This window comes from Colobus angolensis, unplaced genomic scaffold, assembly GCF_000951035.1.
Source record: "Colobus angolensis palliatus isolate OR3802 unplaced genomic scaffold, Cang.pa_1.0 Scaffold257, whole genome shotgun sequence".
In the NCBI taxonomy this organism is placed as follows: domain Eukaryota; kingdom Metazoa; phylum Chordata; class Mammalia; order Primates; family Cercopithecidae; genus Colobus; species Colobus angolensis.
Window position 1 is genome coordinate 314,761 of NW_012115788.1, and position 17,783 is coordinate 332,543.

Genomic DNA, 17,783 nt, shown 5'->3' on the forward strand with positions numbered 1-17,783 from the left:
GAAAACTACAGACCAATATCCTTGATGAATACTGATGCAAAAATCCTCAACAAAATGCTAGCAAGCAAAATTCAATAGCATCTTAAAAGGAATATATAATATAACCCAATAGTATTTATTTCCAGAATACAAGAATGATTCAACATACAAAAAAATCAACATAATATACCACTTTAACAAAATGAAGGAAAAAAACACAATCATCTCAATTAATGCAGAAAAGGATTTGAAAAAATTCAGAACATTTTCATGATTAAAAAAACACTGAAAAAAAAAAAGCAAACAAAAGGAAACTACCTCAACACAATAAAGGTCATGTATAAACAGCCCACAGCTAACATTCTCAATACTGAAAGACTGAAATCTTTTCTCTAATATCAGGAACAAGATAAAGATGTCCACATTTGTCACTCACTGGAAGACCTATCCATAGCAATTTGGCGTTAAAAAGAAATAAAAGGTATCCAAAATGGGAAGGAAAAAGGAAAATTATCTCTGTTCGCAGATGGCATGAATTTATATGTAGAAAAACCTAAATATTCCACTAAACTGTTAGAATTAAGGAATGTTTCTTGATATAAAAATCAACACCAAAAAATCAGTATCTATAAACTAACATAGAACAAGACAAAAAAGAAATAAGAAAACAATTCTATTTACAACAGCAACACAAATAATAAAACTGTTGAGGAGTAAACTTAACCAAGGAAACTAATAACGCATACAGTGAAGACCATAAAATGTTGCTGAAAGATATTAAAGAAAGAAAGAAATGTTAAGACATCCCATGGTCATGGATTGGGACACTTAATACTGTTAAAAAGTCAATACTACCAGTACCCTAAACAATCTATAAATTATTTGCAATCCATATCAGAATCCTGGAAAAATCCAACACTTATATCCACATCAAATCTCAAGGAATCCTAAATAGCCAAAACAATCTTGAAAAAAGGCAAGAAGCTTACAAGTCTCACACTTTCTGATTTTAAAACTTACTAAAAGCCACATTAATCAAAACAGTGTGGTACAGACACATAGAGCTGTGGTACAGAACAGAAAGCTCAAAAAGAAGACCTCACATATATAGTCAAATAATTGTCTTCAAGGATGCCAAGGACATTCAATTTGAAAAGGACAGTATCTTCAACAAAAGTTGAAATCCACAATATCCATAAGCAAAAGAATGAAACTAGAACCTTAGACCATATTCAAAAATTAACTCAAAACGGATCTAAGAGCTAAATGTAAAACCTAAAACTATAAAACTTAGAATAAAGCATAGGGGAAAGTTCTACGACACCGCATTTTGCAATGATTTCTTGGATGTGACACCAAAAGCATAGGCAACAAAAGAAAAAAAAATAGGTGAACTGGACTTCATCAAATGTTAAAACTTTTATTCCTCACATGACACGATATACGGTGAACAGACAACACAGAAGAGTCAGGGTGGCCAAGCAGACACAGAGTCAGCAAGAAGACCAGCACACTCTGAGAAGATCTTTGGAAGGAAGGCACCGAGAGTGGACAGAAGGGGGATGCAGATCCTGGGCTGAAGGAGGAAAAAGTTGGGAACCCTACAGGGACTTCCCCGAGCACCATGACTCATTCTGACCCCAAATACTCTTGGGGAAAGGATGAGTTAAAAAGGCATGGAGTAGCCTATTCTTGCCATGGACCTCTAGAATCCTAGCTGAAGGAGGCTCCATGACTCCCATAGACATTTGAGGTTGCAAAGACAGCTGCTTGGGAAGTTGGCAGAAACAGGACTCCAGTCTGCATGGAGCCCAGAGAACCTGGTGTGAGAATGGCTGCAGTGGAGCATGGCCAGGAATGTCCATCTCCCAAAGCTCACCACACACCTCTAGGTAGCTTTGGTCTTTGTTGACTATTGGACCTAGACAGAACAGGACTATCTTGCCCATGGGACAGGGCTTGTCTGATTCGAGCACCCCCCGCCCCCCAACCCCCACCCCTGGCTGCCGGCCTGTTCCACAGTCCCTGCCTGGCCACATCCAATTGGAACATACGCTGATGCCCAACCACAGCACTTCCCGGCAGCCACCACTATAGCTCCTTTGCTGGCAAGCCCCAGCTAACCATCAGAGAGTACTTGCACATGGGCCTCCATCAGCATGCACCCACCCACAGTTTCCCCCCACTGTTTTGCCAGGACACAGTCACCCACAGCCTCCCCCTACAGCTTTTCCAGAGCATGTGCAGGCCTCACACCTCACTGCCACTGCCCCAACCGAGCACTTTTGCCGGCCCCACCATCAGAGTGTTGCTGCCCAGCAGACCGGGAAAACCTTGGCCCCACCAGTGCAACAGGTGCTTAACCTCGAGGGGACAGAGAACAAAGCCATGTGCCTAGTCCTAACACACCAGGGTTACAGCATGCAAGCCAGGAGTGCTGAGCTGAGCCTTGGCACCCAGAAATCATCAAGAAACTATGCCAGTCAACTAAACTCAATTTACATCACAATCAAACCCTCAGGGCATCCAAGAACACAAAAGCAAAAAGCCTCATTGAAAGGATAGCAACTGGAAAGATTAAAGGAACATCAGCCCACAGAGATGAAAAAGAACTAGGGCAAGAACTCTAGTAACTGGATAAGCCTGAGTGTCTTCTTACCTTAAACTGACTGCAGTAGCTCCCCAGCAATGGTTCTTATTTTATTTATTTACTTTTTTAAAGACAGAGTTTTGCTCTGTCACCTAGGCTGGAGTGCAGTGGCACAATCTCGGCTCACTGCAACCTCCACCTTCCAGGTTCAAGTGATTCTCCTGCCTCAGCTTCCTGGGTAACTGGGATTACAGGTGCCCACCACCACACTCAGCTAATTTATATATTTTAATTAGAGACGGGGTTTCACCATGTTGGCCAGGCTGGTCTTGAACGCCTGACCTCAAGTGATCCACCCACCTCAGCCTCCCAAACTGCTTGGATTACAGGTGTGAGCCACTGCACCCAGCCTAGCGATGGTTCTTAACCAGACTGAAATGATGGGCATAAAATTCAGAAGATACTGAAATTCAGGAGAAACCCAATCCAAGGAATTTAAGGAATCCAGTAAAATGAGTCAAGAGCTGAAAAATGAAAGTCATTTTAAGAAACAACCAAACTGATCTGACAGAGCTAAAAAACCCACTACAAGAACTTCACAATATCACTGGAAGTATTAACAGCAGAAGAGATTAAGCTGAAGAAGGAATCTCAAGAACTTGAAGACTGGTTCTCCAAGTAAGACAAAAATAAGGGAAAAATAACTTTTTAATGGAAAAAATGTCCCCAAAACATGAGATTATGTGAAAAGATCAAATCTATAACTCATTGTTGTCCCTGAAAGAGAGGAAGAGAAAACAAGCAACTTGGGAAACATATTTGAGAATACTGTCCACAAAAATTTCCCCATCCTAGCTAGAGAGGTTGACATGCAAATTCAGGAAATTCATAGAAACCCTGCAAGATACTACGCAAGATGACCATCCCCAAGACACATAATCATCAGATTCTCCAAGGTCAATGTGAAAGAAAAAATATTAAAAGGAGCTAGAGATAAGAGGTAGGTCTACTACAAAGGAAACCCCATCAGGCTAACATTAGACCCTTCAGCAGAAATCCTACAAGCCAGAAGAGATTGGGGACCTAATTCAGCATCCTTAAAGCAAAGAAATTCCAACCAAGAATATCATATCCAACCAAACCAAGCTTCATAAGTGAAGGAGAAATAAAATCCTTTTCAGACAAGTAAATGCTAAGTGAACTCATTGCCACCAGACTTGCCTTTTAAGAGGTCCTTAAGGGAGTGCTAACCATGGAAATGAAAGACCGTTACTGGCCACCACAGAAACACAAATAAATACAGAGACCACTAACTCTATAAAGCAACTATACAATCAAGTCTACATAACGACCAGCTAACAACACAATGACAGGATGAAATCTGCACATGCCAATATTCATCTTGAATGTAAACAGGCTAAACATCCCACTTCAAAGGCACAGAATGACAATTCATATAAAGAACCAAGAACCAACTGTATATTGTCTTTATGAAACACATTTCATATGCAATGCCACCCACAGGCTCAAAGTAAAGGAATGAGAAAGATTTATCAAGCTAATGGAAAACAAAAAAGAGCAGGCATGGGCAACTTATTTCAGACAAAACAGACTTGAAACCAACAACAATTAAAAAGGACAAAGAAGGGCGTTATAAAATGATAAAAGGTTCAATTCAACAAGAAGGCTTAACTATCCTAAATATGCATATACCCAACACTAGAGCATCTAGATTCATAAAACAAGCTCTCAGAGACCTATGGAGACTTACACAACCGCAAAATAATAGTGGGAGACTTCAATAATCCACTGACAGTATTAGACAGACTTCAAGTCAACACTTCACCAAATAGACTTGAGTTCTACAGAACACCTCACCCAACAAAAACAGAATATACATTATTCTCATATGCACATGGCACATATCTAAAATTAACCACATGCTCAACCATAAAGCAATTCTCAACAAATTAAAAATCCCACAATCATACCAACCATGTTCTCAAGATGACAGTGCAATAAAAACAGATATCAATACCAAGAAGATCTCTCAAAACCATACAATTCCGTGGAAATTAAACTGCTCCTGAATGACTTTTGGGTAAACAACAAAATCCTGATTTCGCTGAAATCAAGAAATTCTTTGGGCCAGGCACAGTGGCTCATGCCTGTAATCCCAGTACTTTGCAAAGCTTACGTGCAGTGATCGCTTGAGCCCAGGAGTTCAGACCAGCCTGGCCAACATGGTGAAACATTGGCTCTGCAAAAAACACACAAAAAAATTAGCCAGGTGTGGGAGTGCACACCTGTAGTCCCAGCTACTCAGGAGGCTGAGAGGTGGGAGGATTGCTTGAGCCCCGGAAGGTTGAGGCTGCAGTGAGCCGTGTTCATGCCACTCCACTTCAGCCTTGGCAACAGGGCAAGACCCTGACTCAAATAAAAAAAAAAAAAAAAGGAATTATTTGAAACTAATGAAAACAAAGATACAATATACCAGAATCTCTGGGACACAGCTAACATAGTCTTATGAGGAAAGTTTATAGTGCTAAACGCCCACATCAAAAGGTTAGAAAGATGTAAAGTTAACAACTAACATCATGCCTAAAGGAACTAGAAAAATGAGCAAATCAACCCCAAAGCTAACCACAGAAAAGAAATAACCAAAATCAGAGTTGAACTGAACAAAAAAAAATACAAAAGTTCCCTGAAAGAATAAATAAGATAGATTGCCAGCCAGACTAACAAAGAAAAAAAAGAGAGAGAGGAGATCCAAATAAACACAATTAGAAATGGCAAAGGGGACATTACCACTGACCAAGAGAAATACAAAAAAAAATCCTTAAAGGCTTTTATGAACATCTCTATGCACACAGACTAGAAAATCTACAAGAAATGGATGAATTCCTGGAAACATACAACCTCCCAAGATTGAACCAGGAAGAAACTGAATACCTGAACAGACCAACAATGAGTTTTGAAATTGTATAAAATGTCTACCAACCAGAAAAAGCCCTGGACCAGACGGATTCATAACCAAATTCTACCGGACATATAAAGAAGAGCTGGTACCAATCCTATTGAAACTATTCCAAAAAATCGAGAAGGAGGGACTCTTCCCTAATTAATTTTATTTTATGAGGCCAGCATCATTCTGATAACAAAACCTGGTGGAGACATAACAAAAACAGGACACTTCAGGCCAATATCCCTGATTAACACAAATGCACAAATGCAAAAATCTTCAACAAAACAGTAAACCAAATCCAGCATCTACCATGATCAAGTAGACTTTATTCCTGGTATGCAAAGTTGGTTCAATACACACAAATCAATAAGTGTGATTCATTACTAAACAGAATTAACAACAAAAACCACATGATCATCTTGATAGATTCAGGAAAGAGTTTTGATAAAATTCAACATCCCTTCATGTTAAAAACCCTCAAAAGACTAAGCATCAAAGGAATACACCTGGAAATAATAAGAGCCATCTATAAAAAACCCACAGCTAACATCACACTGAATGGGCAAAAGCTGGAAGCATTCCCCTTGAGAACCAGGACAACACAATGATCCCTACTTACTCCTATTCAACATAGTTCTGGAAGTCCTAGCCAGAGCAATCAGGAAACAGAAAGAAATAAAAAGCATCCAAATAGGAAAAGAGGAAGTCAAATCATCCCTGTTTGCAGACGATATGATTCTATACCTAGAAAACTCCACAGTCTCTGCCCATAGGTTCCTAGAACTAACAACTTCAGCCAAGTTTCAGGATACAAAATCAACGTACAAAAATCAGTAGTATTTCTATATACCAATAACATGCAAGCTGAGAGCCAAATCAAGAATTCAATCCCACTCACAATAGCCACAAAAAGAATAAAATGCCTAGGAATCGAGCTAACCAGAGAGGTAAAAGATCTCTACAATGAGAATTACAAAACACTGCTCAAAGAAATCAGAGACAACACAAACAAATGGAAAAACATTCCATTCACATAGACAGGAAAAATCAAAATTGTTAAAATGTCCATACTGACCAAAGCAATTTGCAGATTCAGTGCTATTCCTATCAAACTGCCAATGTTATTTCTCACAGAATTAGAGAAAACTATTTTAAAAATCATACGGGCCCAAAAAAAGAGCTTCAATAGCCAAAGCAACCCTAAACAAAAAGAACAAAGCCTGAGGCACCACACTACCTGACTTCAAACTATATTACAAGGCTACAATAACCAAAACAACATGGCACTGATAAAAAACAGAAATGTAGACCAATGGAACACATTAGAGAACCCAGAAATAAAGCCAGACACCTACAACCATCTGATTTTAACAAAACTGACAAGCAATGGGAAAAGGACTCCCTATTCAATAAATGGTGTGGGGATAATAGCCAGCCAGCCACATACAGAAGACTGAAACTGGATCCTACCTTTCACCATATACAAAAATCAACTCAAGACAGGTTAAAGACTTAAATGTAAAACCTAAAACTATAAAAACTCTAGAAGAAAACTTAGGGAATACCATGCTGGACATAAGCCCTGGCAAAGATTTCATGATGAAAATTCCAGAACTGCAAAAAACACAAAAATTGGCAAGTGGGACCCAATTAAAACTAAAGAGCTATTTAGTTTCAGAAAATGAAACTGTCCACAGAGTAAACACACGACCTACAAAATAGGAAGAAATATTTGTAAGCTATACATCCAACAAAGGTCTAATTATCCAGAATCGATAAGGAACTTAAATGAACAGACAAAAAACAACCCCATTTAAAAAAAAATGGGTAATGGACATGAACAGACACCTCTCAAAAGACACACATGGCCAAGAAATATGGAAAAAACAAAAAAAACAAAAAACTCAACATCACTAATCATTAGAGGAAAGCAAATGAAAAGCAATGAGATACCACCCTACACCAGTCAGAATGGCTATTACTAAAAAGTCAAAAATAACAGATGCTGGTGAGGTTGCAGAGAAAAGGGAACACTTACACACTGCTGGTGGGAATGTAAATTAGTTCAGCCACTTTGGAATGTAGTTTGGAGATTTAAGAACTAAGAGCTACCAAAGAATTAAGAACTACCATTAGAACCAGCAATCCCATTACTGGGTATGTACCCAAAGGACCATAAACTGTCCTACCATAAGGACATATGCATGTGTATGTTCATCACAGCACTACTTCACAATAGCAAAGACATGGAATCAAAATAAATGTCTGTCAACAATGGACTGGATAAAGAAAATGCGGTATATACTCACCATGGACTACCACACAGTCATAAAAAAGAACAAAATTATGCCTTTTGCAGCAACATGGATGCCACTGGAGACCATTATCCTAAGCGAGTTATCACAGGAAAAGAAAACCAAATACCGCATATTCTCACTTACAAGAGGGTGTTAAACCTTGAGTACTGTGTTAGTCCATTGTTGTGTTGCTATAAAGAAATACCTGAGCCTGGGTAATTTACAAAGAAAAGAGGTTTAACTGGCTCATGGTTCTGCAAGCTGTACAGGAAGCATGGCACCAGCATCTATCTGCCCAGATGCTGGGGAGGACGCAGGAAGCTTTCAATCATGACAGAAGGCAAAAGGGGGGCCAGAACGTCATATGGCCACAGCAGGAGCAAGAGGCGGAGTGCACAGGGAGGTGCCACACACTTAACCAGATCTTACAAGAACTATTGCAAGGACAGCACCAAGCCATGAAAGATCCACCCCCATGACCCAGCTGTCTCCCACCAGTCCCCACCTCCAACAATGGGGATTACAATTAAATATGAGACTTGGTGGGGACATGTATTCAAACTCTATCCAGCTCCCACCAGTCCCCACCTCCAACCATGGGGATTACAATAATATGAGACTTGGTGGGGACATGTATTCAAACTCTATCCAGTACACATGGACACAAAGAAGGAAACAACAAACACCGAGGCCTACTTGAGGGTAGAGGGTGTGGTGAGGATGAGGATCAAAAAACTATCTATCGGGTACTATACTCTCTATCTGGGTGACAAAATAATTTATATATCAAACCCCAGTGACACACAATTTACCCACACAACAAACCTGCACATGTACCCCATGAACCTGAAATAAAAGTTAGCAGGGAAAAAAAAGGAAGAAAAGGTAACACACAAAATGGGAGATAATTGCAAATCATATATCTGATAAGCAGCTAATATCTGTGTGTGTATATATACAGTATATATTATATATGTTACATATATGTATATATAACATATACTGTCTACATATATACATATATACTGCATGTATACATATATATTGTATATATACATACATATATGCGTATATATACACACTATATAGATACACTATATATATACACACTATACACACCCACACACACACACACACACACACTCTGGATATTAGCTCCAGTGTACAGCTGTACAGCTTGCAGAACCATGAGCCAATTAAACCTCTTTTCTTTGTAAATTATATACACACATATGTATACATATAATACTATATATGTATACAGTATATATATAAACATATAAACTATTACAACTCAAAAAACAACCTGATTAAAAGATGAACAAAGGACTTAAATAGAGATTTCTCCAATTAAGATATACAAATGGTCAATAAGCCCATGAAAAGATGTTCAACATTAATAACTAGAGAAATGTAAATGAAAACTACAAGATACCACCTCATATCCATTCGGATAACTACTATCAGAAAAGCAGAAAACACATGTTGGTAAGGATGTGGAAAAATCGCGACCCTTGTACACTGTTGGTAGGAATGTAAAATGGTACAGCCACTATGGAAAGTACTACGATGGTTCCTCAAAAAAATTGATAATAGAATTACCATGTGATCCAGTAAATCTCCTTCTGGGTATGTAACCCAAAAATCTGACAGCACAAAGTTAAGCTCAAAGAAAAATATCCATGTTCATAACACCATTATTCACAACAACCAAAAGATGGAAGCTGCCCAACTTTTCATCAACAGATGAATGGAGAAACAAAATGCAGTATATACATACAATGGGATACTATTTAGCCTGAAAATTTATGAAATTCTGACATTTATTACAACATGGATGCACCTTGAGGATATCATGCTAAGTAAAAGAAACCAGTAACAAATGGCAAATACTGTATAATTCCACTCATACTTCAAGTATTCGAATCCACAGAGATCAAAAGTAGAATGAAGGTTACTGGGGTCTAGGAAGAGGGTGGAATAAGTAGTCACTGCTTAACGGGTATGGTGGTTCAGTTTTGCAAGATGAAGAATTCAGATGAATGGTGGTGATGGTTGCACAACAATGTAAGTGTACTTATGACATGAAGTGTACACTTAAAATAGTTAAGACAGGCCGGGAGTGGTGGCTTACACCTGTAATCCCAGCACTTTGGGAGGCCCAGGCGGGCAGATTATGAGGTTTAAGAAATCGAGACCATCCTGTTCAACATAGTCAAACACCGCCTCTACTAAAAATACAAAAATTAGCTGGGCAGAGTGGTGTGCGTCTGTAGTCTGTAGTCCCAGCTACTCAGGAGGCTGAGGCAGGAGAATTGCTTGAACCCGGGGGGGGCAGAGGTTGCAGTAACCGGAGATCACGCCACTGCACTCCAGGCTGGGCAACAGAGCGGGACTCCATCTCAAAAATAAAAATAAATAAAAATAAATAAAGGAGTTCTTCAGAAAGAAAGAAAATGATTTAAACCAAAAACTCAGATTTACAGGAGCATTAGAGAATTAAGAAATGAAGGTAAATTAAGTCTTTTCCTCCTTATTCTTAAATTAACAGAAAAATGATGTCCAAAATACTAACAGCAGCAATTCACTGGATTATTACAGCTTATGGATAAGTGAAAATAATGACAACAATGTTATAATGGGCAGAAGGGAGGAATCTGTATACTCTATTGTAAGACAGAGTATTATGTATACTACCTCCATTTTCCATGAAGTAGTACAGTGGTATTTTTTTGGTTTTGTTTTTTTTGAGACAGAGTTTCACACTGTCGCCCAGGCTGGAGTGCAGTGGTACAACCTCCGCTCACTGCCTCCCAGTTCAAGCAATTCTCATACCTCAGCCTCCTGAGTAGCTGAGACTACAGGCGCATATTACCAGGCCCAGCTAATTTTTTGTATTTCTAGCAGAGACAGGGTTTCACCATGTTGACCAGGCAGGTCTTGAACTTTTAATCTTAAGGGATCCGCTGGCCTCAGTCCCCCCAGGTGCTGGAATTACAGACGTGAGCCACTGTGCCTGACCTATAATGTTATTTGGATGTGGACTTGGAGTAGTTTTAGGTGAACAGCACAAACTGTAAGACAATCACTTAAATAAATTAAGAAGTATAATTGGTATGCTAAGACAGGAGAAAAAAATTAAATCATATTAAAAGATCAATTAAAACCAGAGAAGGCAAAAGAGGAGGGGAAGACTGTTTAAAAAGGAAACAAAACGAACAGAAAACAGCTATAAATATGATACTGTCAAAGGAAAATAAAGTTTTTTCTCTCTACTCTCATATTCAACACAGAACCCTTCTGTAACCAGATGTATGAAGTTTTTCCCTCCCATCCCTAAACAGTTTTCGATCAGACACCAACTATAATTCAATTAAATAATGACACTATCTACCTAGAGATAGTGTCATATCAGGCCAGGCGAGGTGGCTCACGCCTGTAATTCCAGCACTTTGGGAGGCCGAGGTGGGTGGATCACAAGGTCAAGAGATCGAGGCCATCCTGGTCAACATGGTGAAACTCCGTCTCTACTAAAAATACAAAAATTAGCCTGGTGTGGTGGCAGGTGCCTGCAGTCCCAGCTACTCGGCTGAGGCAGGAGAATCACTTGAACCTCGAAGGCGGAGGTTGCAGTGAGCCGAAATTGCACCACTGCACTCCAGCCTGGTGACAGAGCAAGACTCTGTCTTGCAGGAAAAAAAAAAAAAAAAGAAAAAGAAAAAAGAGATAGTGTCATATCCCACACGGTAAGGGCTCAGTTCCGTAAGACTGCCCCTCAATTCAGATGCCAGTCACAAGCTTCAGGCTGTGATCTGTGCTTTTGACTGACCAGCTATAAATCAGGGTTCGCACAACTTTTTAATTTGGTTTGATAATTTGCTGGGATAACTCACAAAACTCAGGGAAATACTTATATTTTAACAGTTTATCATAAAGGATATTACAAAGGATACAGATAAAGAGATGGACAGGGCAAAGTAAGGTGGTGGGGAGCTTCCATGCCCTCCCTGTTGTGGACTTTGGTATCTGCATAGGTCTCGGAACCAATCCCCTGAAGATATTGAGAGCTAAATGTATACATCATGACCAAATGGGATTTATTCTAGGTATGCAAGGCTAGTTCAACATTCAAAGATCAATCACTGTAATCTATCACACCAACAGGTTAAAGAAGAAAAAAATTCTATAATAGTAATAGATGCAGAAAAAAACATTTGACAAAATCCGGTATTCTTTTGTTTTTGTTGTTTTGAGATGGAGTCTTGCTCTGTCACCTAGGCCGGAGTGCAGTGGCACAATCTTGGCTCACTGCAACCTCCACCTACTGTGTTAAAGCGATTCTCGTGCCTCATCCTCCCAAGTAGCTGGGACTACAGGTGCCCCCTACCATACCCAGCTAATGTTTGTATTTTTAGTAGAGACAGGGTCTCACCATGTTGGCAAGGCTGATCTCGAACTCCTGGCCTCAACTGATCTGGCCACTTCAGCTTCCCAAAGTACTGAAATTACAGGCATGAGCCACCATGCCTGGCCCCAACATTCTTGAAGGAAAAGAAAACACTCAGCAAAGCAGGAATAGATGTGCATGTATAACAGAAAAAAAAAAAAAAATCAGAGTATTTGTTGCCTCTGAAGATGAGGGTAGGAACAGATTAGGAAAGATCAGGAAAGACTTTCTGGGGTGATGGTCATGTTCTATATCTTGACTGGGTGTGAGCTACACATGTGTATGTATTTGTCAAAACTCAGTCAATATACACTTAAGATTTGCATATTTTCTTCTATATAAATTTTACCTCAAAAGGAAAAAATAAGCAAATATTAAACTCTAATTAATGATACACATGCTAAAGTATTTAGGAGGAAATGAACTCATCTCTATAACTTACTCTGAAATACATTTAATAATATGAATTGATGCATGGATAGTGACAAAACGTGTGGTTAAGTATTAATGGTATTCCATTATATGGATATGCCAGTTTGTTTATCCATTCACCTGTTGGTGGATACTTGGATTGTTTCCCATTTGGGGCTATTAAAAATAAAGCTGCTATGAACATTTGTGTGCACATCTTTGCATGAACATATGCTTTCATTTCTCTTGAGTAAACATGCAGAAGTGCAATGGCTTGATAATATGGTAGATGTATGTTTAAAGAAATTGCCAAATTGTTTTCCCAAGTTGTAACATTTTACATCCCCAGGAGAGATACAATAGAGAGTTCCAGTTTTTCCACATCCTCACCACCACTTGCTATGGTCAGCAATAAAAAGGAATAAATTATTGATTGTACTACTACATGGATGAATCTCAAAATAATTATGCTGAAATAAGCCAGACTGAAAGAATACAAACTGTACAATCCCATTTATACAAGTCTAGAAAACCCAATATGCAGTAACAGAAAGCAAATCAGCAAAAACCTAAGGACAAGAAGGGTAAAAGGGACAAGGAGGGTTAGAAGATGTGGTTTACAAAAAGGCACAAGGAAACTTTAAGGTATGATATATATGTTCATTATCATGTTATGATTGTTACCTGATATATGCTAAAACTCATCAAATTGTAGACTTTAACATACATTTTACCTGATGTAAATTATACCTCAATAAACCTGCTAATACATAATACTGACAGAATCTAGATAATGGATATATGCAGAGGTACTATAAAATCTCATAACACTTTTTATAATAAAATGTTTCATAGTCTTTAAAGTTCTATTAAAATATCGCAGAACATAAATATAAAAATAATATGTAAGGAATCAGAATTGGTCATTAACACCCGACTGTAAGCATCATTTGTTTGGCTCCCTAGTGTATTCTGGGCACAGAAGAATGACTCCTTAAAATAAAAAACTGTATCCTAACTGAATCTTCATTTTCCTCTACTGCTTCTGAATAATGGGGGTATGCAGTTAAGTGGTCACTAAACACATGATTCTATTATAAAGGGAAAACTGGGAGATTAACATTTCAAAAACAGAATATGTATGTTAGTTAATAGACAAGAAATCTGAACTTCTAATGTTACATAAAGATGTTAGGCGTTATCAAAAAAAATTACAAATTTGTCCAAGTATCATGATTTTGGAGCAAACAAAATAGTGACAAGGGAGGCTAACTTAAGAAGGGGCTACGAAGTACAGGTACTTCCTGTGTTACAAATGATAATTCTATCACACAAGCCACCTTTACTACTGCTTTTGTCTATTTAAAATTCTAATATTTTTATCCTTAATGTTCTCTTAAAATGTACCCAACTGTGCATCACAGTCCCCAGTGTCATTTGTTTAAAAAAAGATTCTGATGTCCTATTCCAGATAAGTAATTTATAATCTCTGGGGGCAGGTTCAAAAATTAGTATTCATAACAAGCACCTATGGCTGATTCTGATGCAGCCTAGCTCTTAAAGAAAATATGTGAAATGGCCAGACGCTGTGGCTCACACCTATAATCCCAGCACTCTGGGAGGTCAAGGTGGGCAGAACACTTGAGGTCAGGCATTCGAGACCAGCCTGGTTGACGTGGTGAAACCCCATCCCTACTAAAAATACAAAAATTAGCTATGCATGGTGGTGGGCACCTTTAATCCCAGCTACTTGGGAGGCTGAGGCAGGAGAATCACTTGAGGCTATGAGACAGAGGTTGCAGTGAGCGGAGATCACATCACTGCACTCCCGCCTGGGTGACAGAACGAGACTCCGTCTCAAATAAAAAAAAAAGAAAAAGAAAAAGAAAACATGTGAAATGCTACGTTGCTTGAGAAAGGTGGGAGGATAAATTTCAGATGAGTCTATGAAATATTACCACCTCTCTAGATGATATATGGGAAGGGAGAATTATAAATAGAAGTGTATAAAAAGTATACCTTACCCACATCAAAATTTGCCAAGAGTCAGTCCTGGAATGAAGCTCAATTCCTTTTTCCTTCCCTGTCAGACAGATTCTTCTAGCAGTGAGTCTACTTGCTGTATTGAACCTAGTACCGCAGCACTCTTCTGCTGCATTATAATTAAACAGGTTTTTGGAAAACACATCATTCATATATAAGAATGCTTCCATGGGAAAATGCATTCTGATTTCCAAAGAATTCATCTCAGCAACAAATTTTCAGATCACCATCCATTATTAATAATGACTGAATACTAATTGATACTATTATACTAACATGCTAATATTGAAATGTGCTGATTACACAGAAGCCTAGCAAAAGCACACATTTACAACTACCAATAGGTCCTTTGTGTTAGACCATAAAATATTATCTTAAGATTTTCCTATGCAGCATCTAGTTTCTGTCTTTTTATTTTTATTTTATTTTATTTTATTTTATTTTTTGAGGCAGGGTCTCACTCTGTCACCCAGGCTAGAAGGCAGTAGCGCTATCTTAGCTCACTGCAACCTATGTCTCCCAGCTTCAAGCAATTCTCCTTCCTCAGTCTCCTGAGTAGCTGGGATTACAGGCGAGCGCCACAGTACCCAGCTAATTTTTGTATCTTATTTTTTTAGTAGAGATGAGGTTTCACCACATTGGCCAGGCTGGTCTGAAGTGATCCACCCTACTCAGTCTCCCAAAGTGCTGGGATTACAGGCATGAGCCACTACGTCTGGCCATCTAGTTTCTATTACAGAAATTTTCAAACAATGCTTTTTAAAAATCCTCCAAATTTGTCAAATTACTACTTTTGAAATTCTCAAAGAATATTTTAAAAAAATACTCCAGCTATTATTTAAAGTTTCATCTATCAAAACATAACCAATTTCTATAAATAAAACACTGACATGTTATTTTATTTTATTTTGAGACAGAGTCTCGCTGTCTGTTGCCTCGGCTGGAATGCAGTGGCATGATCAGAGCTCACTGTAATCTCAAACTTCTATGCTCAAGCCATCTTCCCGCCTCAGCCTCCCAAAGTGCTGGGATTACAGGAATGAGCACCACACCTGGACGATGACTTGTTTTTAATTATTTGATAAAGACTAAAGTTAGAGGGATCACACTATCTGATTTCTAGACTAACTACAAAGACACAGTTATCAAGACAGTGTAGTATTGGTGAAATGACAGACACGCAGATTGTTAAGACAGACTAAATCCACACAGCATTAAGTCTACTGATTTTTTTTTTTTTTTTTACAAAATGCAAAGATAATGCAACAGAGAAAGGATCGTCTTTTTTAGCAAGTAGTGCTGAACAACTGGACATTTGCATCCACATGCAAACAAATGAACCTCAACCTTTAACATATATCATATACCTTGCACAAAAAGAGATCCAAAACCTAAAACTACGACACTTCCATAAGACAACGTAGGAGAACATCTTTGACTTTGGGTTGGGAAAAGATTTCTTAGATATGAATACCAAAAGCCCTGATTCATAAAAGAAATGTTTTATAAACTGGGCTTTACCTAAAATTTAAAATGTATGCTCTACAAAAGACAAAATGGGAAAAGACTGAGAAAATATTTTCAAATTACATAGCTGATGAAGAACTCGTATGCTCAATATTTAAAGAACTCTCAAAACTCAACAATCAGAAAACAAACACTTTGGAAAAAGAGTTTGGCTGTTCCTCAAAAGGTTACACAAAGAGTCAGCATATGACCAAGCAATTCCACTTCTAAGTATATATCCAAGAGAATTTAAAACATACATCTACAAAAAAACTTGAACATGAATGTTCAGTGGCATTATTCATAATATCCAAAAGGTGGATGTTTAGGAATAATCTAAATATCCAACAACTGGTGAATATAGATAAATTGTGGTCTATGAATACAATGGAATATTATTCAACCAAAGAGCAAATGAAACAGTCATACATCCTTCAACATGGAGGAACCTTGAAAATACATTAGGTTAAAGAAGCCAGAAACAAAAGGCCATATATTATATAATTCCATTTAAATGAAACGTCCAGAATTACTAAATCCATAAAGACCGAAAGTAGGTTAGTGGTTGCCAGAGGTGCAACAGTGAGAAGTGGGAGGAAATTTGGAGTCACTCCTAATGGGCATGAGGTTTAATTTTGGGGTACCAAAATGTTCTGAAACGAGAGAATGGTGATGGTTGTACACTTTTGTGACTACACTAAAAAACACTGAATTGTACATTTTAAAAGGGTGAAATTTGTGGTATATGAATTACATCTCAATCAAAAACAAAAACAAAAACCATAGAATCCAATTTAAAATGACCCTGCAATCCCACTCTTAGGTATTTATCCAAGAGAAATAACAATTATGTTCACACAAACACCTGTACATGAATGTTTATAACAGCTTTATTCATAACCTCCAAAAACTGAAATACCCTTCAACCATCAAACAGATAAATACTTACAGTTAGGCGGGCGCAGTGGCTCATGTCTGTAACCCCAGCCCTTTAAGAGGCAGCGGCAGGCGGATCGCTTGAGGTCAGGAGTTTGAGACCAGCCTGGCCAACATGGCAAAACCCCGTCTCTACTGAAAATACAAAAATTAGCGGGGCGTGGTGGCGCGCCCGTAGTCCCAGCTATCCATGAGGCTGAGGCACGAGAATCACTTGAACCTGAGAGACGGAGGTTGCAGTGAGCCAAGATTGTGCCACTGCACTCCAGCCTGAGCGACAGAGTGAGACTCTCTCTCAAAAACAAACAAACATACAGTCCATTCACAGAATGAAATACTACTCGAAAATACAGAAATGAAATTCACTAATGTATGCAATAAATGGATGAATTAAACCCAGACCCAAAAGGCTACGTACCATATAATTCCATTTATATGTACTCCGGAAAAGATAAAACTAGAGGGATGGGGCTGGGCGCGGTGGCTCACGCCTGTAATCCTAGCACTTTGGGAGGCCAAAGCGGGCGCATCACGAGGTCAGGAGATGGAGACTATCCTGGCTAACACAGTGAAACCCCGTCTCTACTAAAAATACAAAAAATTAGCCGG